At 55.0% G+C, this 13302-nt stretch overlaps 1 protein-coding gene across 7 annotated transcripts in view; it reads right to left on the bottom strand.

The window, feature by feature from the left end:
* The window catches only part of ZMYM3 (zinc finger MYM-type containing 3), a 202837-nt gene extending 195713 nt beyond the window's left edge, over positions 1 to 7124 (bottom strand). For 3 of the 7 annotated variants that reach the window (XM_075323960.1, XM_075323965.1, XM_075323966.1), the window contains exon 1: positions 6951 to 7100. The gene's annotated coding sequence lies outside the window, so the exon portion shown is untranslated. Of the gene's footprint in view, positions 1 to 6631; positions 6708 to 6884 lie in introns of those variants that run through there. The other 4 variants (XM_075323963.1, XM_075323961.1, XM_075323964.1 and 1 more) reach the window with 4 other exon arrangements.
* Between the last annotated feature and the right edge of the window lie 6178 nt (positions 7125 to 13302).

Below are 13302 nucleotides of genomic sequence, written 5' to 3'. Positions count from 1 at the left end.
AATGTATTGATTATACCCGGCTGGGGACAAATACTCTCTGTAGTCTATTGTAGTTTATATTGTATTTGCTCACCCACAGTTATCATCATCGTATCTGCTTACACGTACCTTGCAGAGCTTTGTGGTGCTTCATTGGCACTTTTCTTCATTACTTTTTACAGGTTTTTTTAAAAAAAATTCTATTTAATAAATTGTATTTGAATATTTGTGTCCTTTTGGCTATATTTTCCTTTGGTTTTGTTTGACAAGAGGATGACGGCAGACAGGGAATAACGAAGGCGGCAGAGGATAGACCAGTCGTGGAGATCACGTGCCGGCCAAGTTACACTGTGATTTTTTACATTGGCTATAAAACAATTTTACTTTGGTGTCAGTGGATGGCAAAGGCATCACAAATTGTATGGCTATACAATTTGTGATGCCTTTGCCATCCACTGACACTCCTCCATGCAGGTCAGTGCTGGAGCTGGGGTATCGGGTACCTTGCAATTTTAAGACTTATAAGCTTATGTAGTCTACTGAGAGGGATGGCAGGGGTGATAATACATTGCCTTTAACAACTTAAAAAAAGTGGCTATATATGATTAATTATATACACTACACATAGATGATACAATCATACAACTGTCCCATGACAAGCAGTCATGAAGCTCATGAAACCACAGGATCTCAGCAATGACAAGCTCCATCACTCTGCGATCTGCTCCCCCAAATTATACAATATTCAGACATTGTATTAGCCCATTGCATATACACTCAGCTGACATACAGATACAATGGTAGACCGCCATCCCTCCTGTCCTAAACAGCTACCACCTCTCTGATCAAACCCTAAACAGAGCCATATCCTAATCTGTGCCCTTTCATAGAAACCCACCCTGACCAGAGAACCTTCAGAGGCTATGCCCCCCCCCACTGCCTACAGAGTAGCTCCCACCCTGATCAGACCCTTCAAGGAGCCTCGCATATTACTGTCATATGGATTGTAAACCCCCTCCCCGCCAACCAGCATGGTGAACGTAGAGCCCCCCCCAACCAACATGCTGATCATACAGCCCCACACACCAGCATGCTAAATGCACTGCCCACCACCCCCCACACGCCAGCATGGTAAATGCACTGCCACCACCCCCACACGCCAGCATGGTAAATGCACTGCCACCACCCCCACACGCCAGCATGGTAAATGCACTGCCACCACCCCCACACGCCAGCATGGTAAATGCACTGCCACCACCCCCACACGCCAGCATGGTAAATGCACTGCCACCACCCCCACACGCCAGCATGCTAAATGCACTGCCACCACCCCCACACGCCAGCATGCTAAATGCACTGCCACCACCCCCACACGCCAGCATGCTAAATGCACTGCCACCACCCCCACACGCCAGCATGCTAAATGCACTGCCACCACCCCCACACGCCAGCATGCTAAATGCACTGCCACCACCCCCACACGCCAGCATGCTAAATGCACTGCCACCACCCCCACACGCCAGCATGGTAAATGCACTGCCACCACCCCCACACTCCAGCATGGTAAATGCACTGCCACCACCCCCACACTCCAGCATGGTAAATGCACTGCCACCACCCCCACACGCCAGCATGGTAAATGCACTGCCACCACCCCCACACGCCAGCATGCTAAATGCACTGCCACCACCCCCACACGCCAGCATGCTAAATGCACGGCCACACGCCAGCATGCTAAATGCACTGCCACCACCCCCACACACCAGCATGCTAAATGCACTGCCACCACCCCTACACGCCAGCATGCTAAATGCACTGCCACCACCCCTACACGCCAGCATGCTAAATGCACTGCCACCACCCCCACATGCCAGCATGCTAAATGCACTGCCATCACCCCCACACGCCAGCATGGTAAATGCACTGCCACCACCCCCACACTCCAGCATGGTAAATGCACTGCCACCACCCCCACACGCCAGCATGCTAAATGCACTGCCACCACCCCCACACGCCAGCATGCTAAATGCACTGCCACCACCCCCACACGCCAGCATGCTAAATGCACTGCCACCACCCCCACACACCAGCATGCTAAATGCACTGCCACCACCCCTACACGCCAGCATGCTAAATGCACTGCCACCACCCCCACACGCCAGCATGCTAAATGCACTGCCACCACCCCCACACGCCAGCATGCTAAATGCACTGCCACCACCCCCACACGCCAGCATGCTAAATGCACTGCCACCACCCCCACACGCCAGCATGCTAAATGCACTGCCACCACCCCCACACGCCAGCATGCTAAATGCACTGCCACCACCCCCACACGCCAGCATGCTAAATGCACTGCCACCACCCCCACACGCCAGCATGCTAAATGCACTGCCACCACCCCCACACGCCAGCATGCTAAATGCACTGCCACCATCCCCAGACGCCAGTATGCTAAATGCATTGCTACCCCCCACATGCCAGCATGCTAAATGTATTGCTAGCCCCCCCCCACGCCAGCATGGTAAATGCACTGCCACCACCCCCACACGCCAGCATGCTAAATGCACTGCCACCACCCCCACACGCCAGCATGCTAAATGCATTGCTACCCCCCACATGCCAGCATGCTAAATGTATTGCTACCCCCCCCACGCCAGCATGGTAAATGCACTGCCACCACCCCCACACGCCAGCATGGTAAATGCACTGCCACCACCCCCACACGCCAGCATGCTAAATGCACTGCCACCACCCCCACACGCCAGTATGCTAAATGCATTGCTACCCCCCACATGCCAGAATGCTAAATGCACTGCCATCCCCCGCCATAATACTGAACATAACATCCCAAACCATCTCAGAGAGTGTGATTTTAAAGCCTGTATAGTATGATCTTGGACCTCTCAGAGCTGCCCACCATACTGATCTTGGGAGTTCACCATCCTGTGCAATGCTCTTAATACCATGCTAATCGTAGACCCAGTCTTTATTCTGATCATATACACTTAAGGCTATGTGCTCACAGTGCGTTTTTCGCGGCGTTTTTGCGCGTTTTTCGGGTGCGTTTTTGGCCTCAAAACTGCAGGATTTTGCTTCCCCAGCAGTCTATGAGTTTTCATTTTTGCTGTCCGCACACATCTGTTTTTTTTACCTGCGTTTTTGAGTTAAAAAAAAAAATGGACATGTCAGTTCTTTCCTGCGTTTTTCTGCGTTCCCCCCCCATGCAATGCATTGGAAAAACGCAGCAAAACGCAGAGATCAAAAACGCAGCAAAACGCAGCCAAAAACGCACCAAATCGCGGGAAAAACGCATGCGTTTTTTGATGCGTTTTTTCGACGCAGGTACGTTTTTGTGCGTTTTTAGAGGCCAAAAACGCAGCGTCAAAAAGACGCAGTGTGCGAACCTAGCCTTATAGAGCACCCATCCCCCAATCCAATCAGTTTTCCTCCCATACCGACCTTGGAGTGGAGACCCCTACATCCTGATCATAGACCCTTCATATAGCCCCATACTAACACTGGAGGCCATACCCCAGCCTGATCATAGATCCCTTCCGAGCCCCCCACATACTGAGACTGGAACAACGCCCTCAATCATAGACCCTTCTTAAAACCGCCCCATCCTGATCATAGACCCTTCATATAGAGCCCCTCCCCTCCACAATGTCCTGATCATAGATACTTCAGAGCCCCCCCACACCCAATAATGACCCCTGAACACCCTCCTGATTATTGACCCCTTATAATTTACCTCTTCCCAGTCACAGACCCTTCATAGAGCTCACTCACAGTCAACCTGGATGTTCCCATCCTAATCATTGACTCCCCAGTGACCCTGGAGCCCCCCGTCCTGATCACTGACCCTCAAAGCCACCTCATAATGACTGACCCCTCGTGGAGCCCACCTGTCCGGATCAATGACCCCTCATAAAGCCCACCTCATAGTGATCCTGCAGTCCCCCCACTCTAGTCACAGACCCTCAGAGCTCCATACTGAACCTGCAGCCACCCCTCATCCTGACCACAGACCCTCAGAGCCCAATATTGACCCTGGAGCCCCATCCTGATCGCATACCCCTCACACTGACCCTGGAGACCCCATCCTGATCGCATACCCCTCACACTGACCCAGGAGACCCCATCCTGATTAATGACCCTTCAGAGACTCCCCCATATTGAACCTGGAGCCCCCATCTGGATGACTGACTCGTCATAGAGCCCCATGATACTGGCTCTGAAGCTCCCCATCCTGATCACTGACCCCCCTCAGTGAACCTGCAGCCCCCATCTTGATCACAGACCTTTAAAGAGGCCCATACTGACCCTACAGGCCTCTCCCATCCTGATCCCTCAGCGAGCCCCCCCTACTGACGCTGCAGCACAATTCCCCTTCCCATTTCCTGATCACTGACGGGAGGCTGACCTTGTAGCCATCCTGATTACTGACCCCTCATAGTGCCCCATATTGACTCATGTAACCCTGCAGTCCCCCATGCTGATCACTGATCTCTCATAAAGCCCCATTATACTGACCCTGGAGCCCCCATCCTGATCACAGACCCCTCACAGGGCACAGCGCCCACATCAGTGACCCTAGAGCCCCAATCCTGATCACAGACCCCTCCTACTGACCCTGCAGCCCCCATCCTGATCACAGACCCCTCATACTGATCACAGACCCTTAATACTGGCCCTGCAGCCCCCATCCTGATCACAGATCCTCATTCTAACCCTGCAGCCCCATCCTGATCACAGACCCCTCATACTATAACCTGCAGCCCCCCCCATCCTGATCAGACACCTCATACTGATCCTGCAGCCCCCATGATGATTATAGACCCCCCCATAGTGACCCTGCAGCCCCCCCTATCCTGACCCTGCAGCCCCCCCCATCCTGATCACAGACCCCCCCCATACTGACCCTGCAGCCCCCCTCCCATCCTGATCACAGACCCCCCCCCATACTGACCCTGCAGCCCCCCTCCCATCCTGATCACAGACCCCCTGATTGTGACCCTGCATGCCCCATCCTGATCACAGACCCTCATACTGACCCTGCAGCCCCCCCCCCATCCTGATCACAGACCCCCCCCATACTGACCCTGCAGCCCCCCCTGATCACAGACTCCCCCCCAGTGACCCTGCAGGCCCCAACCTGATCACGGACCCTCATACTGACCACAGACCCCCCCATAGTGACCCTGCAGGCCCCAACCTGATCACAGACCCTCATACTGACCCTGCAGCCCCCCCCATCCTGATCACAGACCCCCCCCCATACTGACCCTGCAGCCCCCCCCTGATCACAGACCCCCCCCCCCCCCCCAGTGACCCTGCAGGCCCCATCCTGATCACAGACCCTCATACTGACCACAGACCCCCCATAGTGACCCTGCAGGCCCCAACCTGATCACAGACCCCCCCTCATACTGACCCTGCAGCCCCCCCCCCCATACTGACCCTGCAGCCCCCCCCTGATCACAGACCCCCCCAGTGACCCTGCAGGCCCCAACCTGATCACGGACCCTCATACTGACCCTGCAGCCCCCCCTCATACTGACCCTGCAGCCCCCCCTGATCACAGACACCCCCCCATACTGACCCTGCAGCCCCCCCCTGATCACAGACCCCCCCCCCCCCAGTGACCCTGCAGGCCCCAACCTGATCACGGACCCTCATACTGACCCTGCAGCCCCCCCCCCCCGATCACAGACCCCCCCATACTGACCCTGCAGCCCCCCCATCCCATACTGACCCTGCAGCCCCCCCATAGTGACCCTGCAGCCCCCCCTATCCTGACCCTGCAGCCCCCCCATCCTGATCACAGACCCCCCCCATACTGACCCTGCAGCCCCCCTCCCATCCTGATCACAGACCCCCCCCCATACTGACCCTGCAGCCCCCCTCCCATCCTGATCACAGACCCCCTGATTGTGACCCTGCAGGCCCCATCCTGATCACAGACCCTCATACTGACCACAGACCCCCCATAGTGACCCTGCAGGCCCCAACCTGATCACAGACCCCCCCTCATACTGACCCTGCAGCCCCCCCCCCATCCTGATCACAGACCCCCCCCCATACTGACCCTGCAGCCCCCCCCCTGATCACAGACCCCCCCAGTGACCCTGCAGGCCCCAACCTGATCACGGACCCTCATACTGACCCTGCAGCCCCCCCTCATACTGACCCTGCAGCCCCCCCCTGATCACAGACCCCCCCCATACTGACCCTGCAGCCCCCCCCTGATCACAGACCCCCCCCCCCCAGTGACCCTGCAGGCCCCAACCTGATCACGGACCCTCATACTGACCCTGCAGCCCCCCCCCCCGATCACATACCCCCCCATACTGACCCTGCAGCCCCCCCATCCCATACTGACCCTGCTGCCCCCCCATACTGACCCTGCAGCCCCCCCTGATCACAGACCCCCCATAGTGACCCTGCAGGCCCCATCCTGATCACAGACCCTCATTCTGACCCCGCAGCCCAGCCCCCATGCTGCATCCTGCACGGCCCCTTCTGCCCCCCGCCATCTCTCCCACTGTTTTGCTCCCCAGCCCCAGTGCCCTGCGGCCCGAGCCCCTGCCCTCCGGGGTGAGGAGCCCGCTCATATGCAGACAGGGTCTGTGCCCCCCGCTCATGTCACCTGGTGCCGCCCGCGCACACACACGACCCCCTCGGCCGCTCTCCCGCCTCACATGTTCGGAGCGCACACCCCGGCCCTGGGTATCGGCAGACTCCGCCTCCCGCCGGGTGTTGTGCACGTTGCCCGACCCCCTCTGACTGGTGCCCTATTCTCCAGGGCCAGGCCCCAGTCCGCAGTATTCTCCGGAGCCAGGCCCGGGTCCGCAGCCTCCTCCCTCGCCCACCGCTCTATTTGCCGCCGTCTCCCACCATACCTTCCAGGGCTCCGGTCCCCTCCCCTTCGCGGGTGTTTTCCCAACCCCCCTCCTCGGACAACGTACAGTACTAAGAGCCAGCTGCAGCCGCACTCTCGTTTCCAGCGGCAGTCTCCGGCGCAGCCGCACTCTCGGGATGTCTCTCTCGCCGTTTCTCGCTGTCTCACGCACTCTGTCGCTCTCTCTCAGGCGCGCCCCCGCTGCGGTCCCTTTAAGCGCGTTCTCAAACCTGTAGCAGGACAAGCGCGCTTCCGCGAATGAGGGCGTGACTATGCATCAGAGGCGGGGCATCGGCCCTAACTGATATCTCGGCAGCGAGTGCGAAGGACGGACGGGTAGTTGTGCGCAGGCGCAGTGAGGTGGCTCTGTCTTTCTATGCGGAGTGTTGGGGCCTTTTCTGACGGAACTACTCAGAGAGCGGGGATGTGACCCAGAGCTGCAAGTGCCCGAGGGTGAAGGCTGCTCTGGGTCCTCACAGATAGAGAAATGAGAATCCCAGAGTCTGACGTCCATGTTCACACATACCAAAGACACGGAGACCATTAAAATCAATGGGTCTGCGCACATGTTCGTGTTTTCTCATGGACATGTATCCGAGTGGAGCACACACATGTCCATGTGCTCCACACACACAGCGACATGTCCGTTTTCTGCCGGCAGCACGGGTGTCACACGAACTGCACGCTGATGTGATCCGTGTGACATCAGTGTGACACGTACAGGAGGAAACACAGGTGACCAAAAAATAAAGAATTTTTCTACTTCCCTGTCTCCAGCGCTGCTGTCTCTGCCTCTCCTGTTATCTCCGGGCCCGTTCATTATATCCTCTGCTGTTACTTCCGGGCCCGCACATTATGCTCATTGCATATTCACTGCACTCAGCGCATTCCTGGAAGTAACAGCAGCGCTGGGGACAGGTAAGTATACCAGCTCATGCTGTCTGTGTGCTATGCCGATGTCACACGGGCAGCACAGGGACAGCACATTGAGCACACACACATGGACACATACATATATGGGCCTAACAAAACGTGTGCGTGTTGCGGACGGGGGCTGGTCCACTGCATAGGGCTGCTCGGATACAGGTTCGTTACTGTGGCTCGAGTGTTAGCCGGACCCGGGCTCGCGCGGCCGTCCGTCCTCACAACCGTAGGAAGGGTGTATTTACAGGGGAAAAGTTTGTCAGTGATGCCACCCGTGGTTTGCGGTGAGGGTTGGTAGCACCGCTGCTGCCTGGATATGGGACGCCTGGGACTGATGGAGTAGGGCATCAGGATGGTATTCCCTCCACGGGTAGGGGAGCTGTTGTCCCGGGGCCTAGGTGTACGGGAGAGGATGCTGTGGAGAGTGTCATGCAGGGCTGGACCGAGCCAGAATGGTGTACTCACAGTTCCAAAGAAGTTCACACCGAGTCCAGTGGTAAACCAAATTGCCAATGACCGGTAACCTCTGGCGGGTGTATTCGGGTCCCACACCCTGGTACAGCAAACAGGGGTCCCTTCCTCCTGCACTCAGTGTTTGTGTCTTCAATAGGACAACTCCGCTTGGAACGGGGGAGTCCACTCCCAGTAACTTTGTATGTTGGGAGCTGTGGCCCGCGAAATCTGACCTGTGGGATCTCTGTGGAACACCCTATCCCCAGCGTTGGGCTTCCGTTTCGCTCTCTGGGCTTGCTGGTGGGACAATATGTGGAATCTTATCCCTGGCTTGGTAATTGACAAGGGGCTTGAAACCTTCCTCGTTCTAGAGTACAGGCACTCCGACTGTGCACGACCTCCAGACCGGATTCCCACTGTCAGCACCGGCGGGCTACAACCCTGCCCCGGTCCACTTAAGGTCTCCCGCGACCGGATCTCCGTCGCCTGTGGTCCTGTCTGCCGTCTGCCACCTAGTCAGTAGTCCGGTAGTCCAGGGGCCCCAACCCCTGACTCCGCTGTCACTCCACACTCCTCTCTTCTCGACTGTCAGTACTCCACTCTTGTGTTCCCTCCCTTGACACCTCAGGACCCCTAGGTGGGTGCTCCCATCCGCCTGGTCCTGCCCACTGGTGTGTCCCTATTGTCATGGGGGGGTGACTAGGCTTTGCTGGCTAGAGTTATGTAAATGGGTGTGGGTTTGTGTTGACATGCCAAGGAGGATGGAATCCTGCACCTGGAAGATTTGTGCAGTCTCTGTGACAATCTGGTTTTGCCAGGGCGTCACACTCCCCCTTGGTAGAATACAGCCCGTCCTCGGGCTGTCCGGCCACTGACGTTTATTTAAACTGCATCTAGAACATGTAAAATGCATAAGAAAACCTGAACATTTCTTCGCTTATAGGGAGGCACATTTCTTAAACGTTGCAAACATAATCTCCTTCTCCCTTCAACAGGAGAGAATAAGATAATATTCACATGTGACGCCACTTGCGGTGTTGCGGCTAAGTGTAGGGAGCCGCCGCTGCAGAATGTCTCTACTGGTGCTGGTGGTATTGGCAGCTAGAATGGTAGACCCTCCGGAAGTAGGGTATTGCCCCAGCGGGTGTATGGTGCAGTGGGCGTCAGAAGAACGTAGTCCACACAGGGGTTCAGTGCAACTGGTTTTTCTCACTGCTGGTAGATATTGACTGGTTGCCCGAGGCCGGCTGGTTTCGCCTCCAGGTCCCCTTCGTCCCAGTGCCAGTTTGGTTCTCTGGTACTTTCTTCCCCTGCACCTGTCTCTGGTAAGTGGGTCCATCGTGGTATAGAACAACTGGGGGTCCCCATTCTATCGTTTGTCCACTTCTGTCCGCCTGACGGTAGCGTGAACCCTGTTGGGTTGGAGTCTCTTGTCCTGTCCCCGGTTCTTCCTTTGCTACTGAGTCTTCAAATTCTTTAGGGTCAGCAAGGTCCTTGATGGTCCCCTTGCTGTGCAGGTGTTAACAGGTCGGCCTGGAGCTCTTTCCTGTCCTAGGGTCCTGTACCCCGTCTGTGTGTAGTTCCGGGAGTACTCCACCAGCATCCACGTCTCCTGGGTAGTAGGTCACCGTCAACCCGAGTCAGGACATCGCTTCGCTTCCACCTTCACTATCCTACTGCTGTCAACTCACTGACTACTCTCCACAGTCTGCCCCTCCCACCTGGTCAACTAGTGGACTGGATTGGCTCCACCTCTAGGCGGCCATCCATTGGTCCCAACCTAGCTGGGTACCATTGTATGGGGGATTGTTGGGTAAAACTGGGATTACCTGGGTTTGTGTAGGTACCGGCACTGGGGTTCTGGGTCCCTAAGGGGGTAGGCCCTGCATCCTTGTGGGGATGCAGAACCTTGTAGCACCCTGATGATTTCAGGGGCGCTACACAGCTCATAAAGGAAAAACCTGTTGACAGGTTCCCTTTAAAACTGTCAATCGTTAGAGGGCGCAGATCGCTGCACTGCTCCGGCTTTGCTACATATCCAGCCGAACACATTAGCAGCAGCAATGAAACATCAGCTTTAATATACATTCTATGTACATCTTAGGAGTGGGGTAAGCCGGCCACCTCCTAAATGCCTCCTTTCTTGAATCCTTGGCTAGGTTTTTACTAAGAAATTTTCTCATGTATATATTTTAAGCATGCCTTTCTGGTCTCTGTGAGCCTTAAGCCAGAGTCTAAGGCGGGCTTTGCACGTTGCGACATCGCATGCCGATGCTGCGATGTCGCACGCGATAGTCCCCGCCCCTGTTGCAGGTACGATATCTTGTGATAGCTGGCGTAGCGATAATTATCGCTACGCCAGCTTCACATGCACTCACCTGCCCTGCAACCGTCGCTCTGGCTGGCGACCCGCCTCCTTCCTAAGGGGGCGGGTCGTGCGGCGTCACAGCGACGTCACACGGCAGGTGGCCAATGGCGGCGGAGGGGCGGAGATGAGCAGGATGTAAACATCCCGCCCACCTCCTTCCTTCCGTATAGCCGCTGGCGGCAGGTAAGGAGATGTTCCTCGTTCCTGCAGCTTCACACACAGTGATGTGTGTTGCCGCAGGAACGAGGAACTACATCATACCTGTTGCGACACCGGCCTTATGGAAATGTTGGAGCCTGCACCGATGATACGATAACGACGCTTTTGCGCTCGTTCATCGTATCATCTAGGATTTACACACTACGACATCGCAAGTGACGCCGGATGTGCGTCACTTTCGATTTGACCCCACCGACATCGCACCTGCGATGTCGTAGTGTGCAAAGCCGCCCCAAGGCTACTTTCACACTTGCGTTGGACGGGATCTGTAGCATTGCGTTGTGTGACGGATGCAACGGATGCGTTGCATATAGTGGCACAACGGATGCTATAGATCGTACAAAATAACGCAATCCGCTATAGGTTTTTTTTCCTTGACTTTACACATCTGAGCATGCGCAGTTGTGTAAAGACGGTTGCGTTAACGGAATCCGTCAAATGACGGATTCTAACGGAATCCGCCACCATAGGCATCCATTATAAAAACAACGGACACCAACGGATGCAGTTTTTTTGACACTCCGCCAAGCACAGAAAAACGCTACATGCAGCGTTCCATCCTCCCGACGGTCACTCGCGGTCAGCGTCAAAACAACTGATGTGCCGCGGGACGGATGCAATACAAGACCATCCGTTGCTATCCGTAGCTAATAGAAGTCTATGAGGAATATAACGGATTCCTGCAACGGTTACCGTAATTCCTCAAGGCTGCGGATAGCAACGGAAGCCGTCCAACGCAAGTGTGAAAGTAGCCTTAACCTTTCAAGTGCAGAACGGGGACATTCAGATATACGCTAGAGTCCATACCATTCGGCTGCCGGACAGGGACAAACAAATACAAGCATAAACTGCCCGACAGCAACAGTTTCTGATTCAGCAATATCGGCTTGCTTCCGCACTTCTGTGTTTTCTGGCAGGGAGGCACAACAGTTTCGGATCTGCTCTTCTGGGTCCACAAGTCTCCTTTGCCTACTCATTTCTCTGCAGATGCCAGCATCGAATACACTGTCCCGAAGCACCAGGGATAAACAAAGATTTATTGTGAAAGTCCTTGGGAAAAGGAGGCCAAAGTCTTTGGGATAAAGGGGCCATGTTCTTGTGCCAAGGAATAAAGTCCATGGAACAAGGGGTAAGGTTTGTGGGAAAAGGGGCAGTGTCCGCAGGAGATGGGCAAATGGGTTAAGTACCCACGTTGCCGTTCGGCATTCCAGCAAAGGAGGGCACAACATGCGCAACAAAAGATGAGAACGAGGAAAACAAACAAAAAGTACCTTTTGGCTACTCAGGCCAATTTCAGGGACCGGATCTCCAGATTTGTCCACACGGGACATGGAAAAGTCCCATAAAGGAGCTGCAACTGGCACAACTGGGGGACATCAATGGGGTCTGGCTCTTCTTCCCCCCATCAAACGGGTGGAAATTTTCTTAATGGTTCTAGAATTTTCCTTCAAAAATGAATTTCACTCTCCTTACATGGGTTGCATAGCTGCCTTGGGGACTTTCCACCTTCAAGTACACCACTTAGAGTCCCGCTGCAAAGGGGTTATCGCCCCAGACCAATGACCACGCTCCACTGCAGCCGCCTCAACGAAAACCCAATTCTGAATCCCGTTTTCCAAGATGTATCTGATGCCGCACCAGGAGTCATAGGAAGCCACCTCTCCCACGGTGACCACCTGCTAGTACCTAGTTGTGGGTGACTGCCAGGGCTCCAAATCCCACTCCTGTAGGGTCCAATCATGCTCTGCCTCTGCCAGGCTCCGGCTAGCCAAATCTTGCAACAGCAACTGTATCTGGACCCTCTGTTCGGGATTCTCTTGATTGGCTGGCTCGCCTTCGGCTACCTCTTCCATGGGCGTCACATCTCCCATGGTCCAATCGGCACTCTTCAGAAACTGTATTGGCGCCAGTCGACAAAGTTTGGGGAGTTTCCATTTTCCGGACCTCGCCATGCAGAGTGGGACTTCTTCCTGTTCCTCCTCCTATTTCTTCAGGGCTGCCGCCCATTCTGTCTCAACATCTTGAGGGGGCTGAACTCTTGGACTCTTTGTTTCGGGTGCCTAGGCTGGAGGCGGACACCTCTAATCATTGGGCGTTCCTTAATCCCCAGCTTCTGAACATGTGATGCAGTGCTTCACGCTCTTTTTCTAACCCCCTGATGAACTTGCCAAGGGCGGGTTCTTCTGTAGACAGGGTGGTTCTTAATCCCCAGCTTCCAAGCGTTCCAGACAGCGTTTTGCTCTTTTTTTCTTTGGGGATGGCCATGATGGGCATTGCCCCCCCTTGGGTTTCGGCCATGTCTGTTCCCTGTTGCTTCATTGTTATGTACCTTGTTTTCATCAATGTTGTGTGATTGTTTTCTTCAGGTAACAAAAAAAGATAATTGCACTCTGAAATGCTAAAGCATGCAAACAATGAATGCAAGAATATAGATATACATTACTGCTTAAGGAAA

The sequence above is a fragment of the Anomaloglossus baeobatrachus genome, chromosome 9, assembly GCF_048569485.1.
Source record: "Anomaloglossus baeobatrachus isolate aAnoBae1 chromosome 9, aAnoBae1.hap1, whole genome shotgun sequence".
NCBI lineage: Eukaryota > Metazoa > Chordata > Amphibia > Anura > Aromobatidae > Anomaloglossus > Anomaloglossus baeobatrachus.
This window is presented reverse-complemented; position numbering and strand designations above follow the sequence as displayed.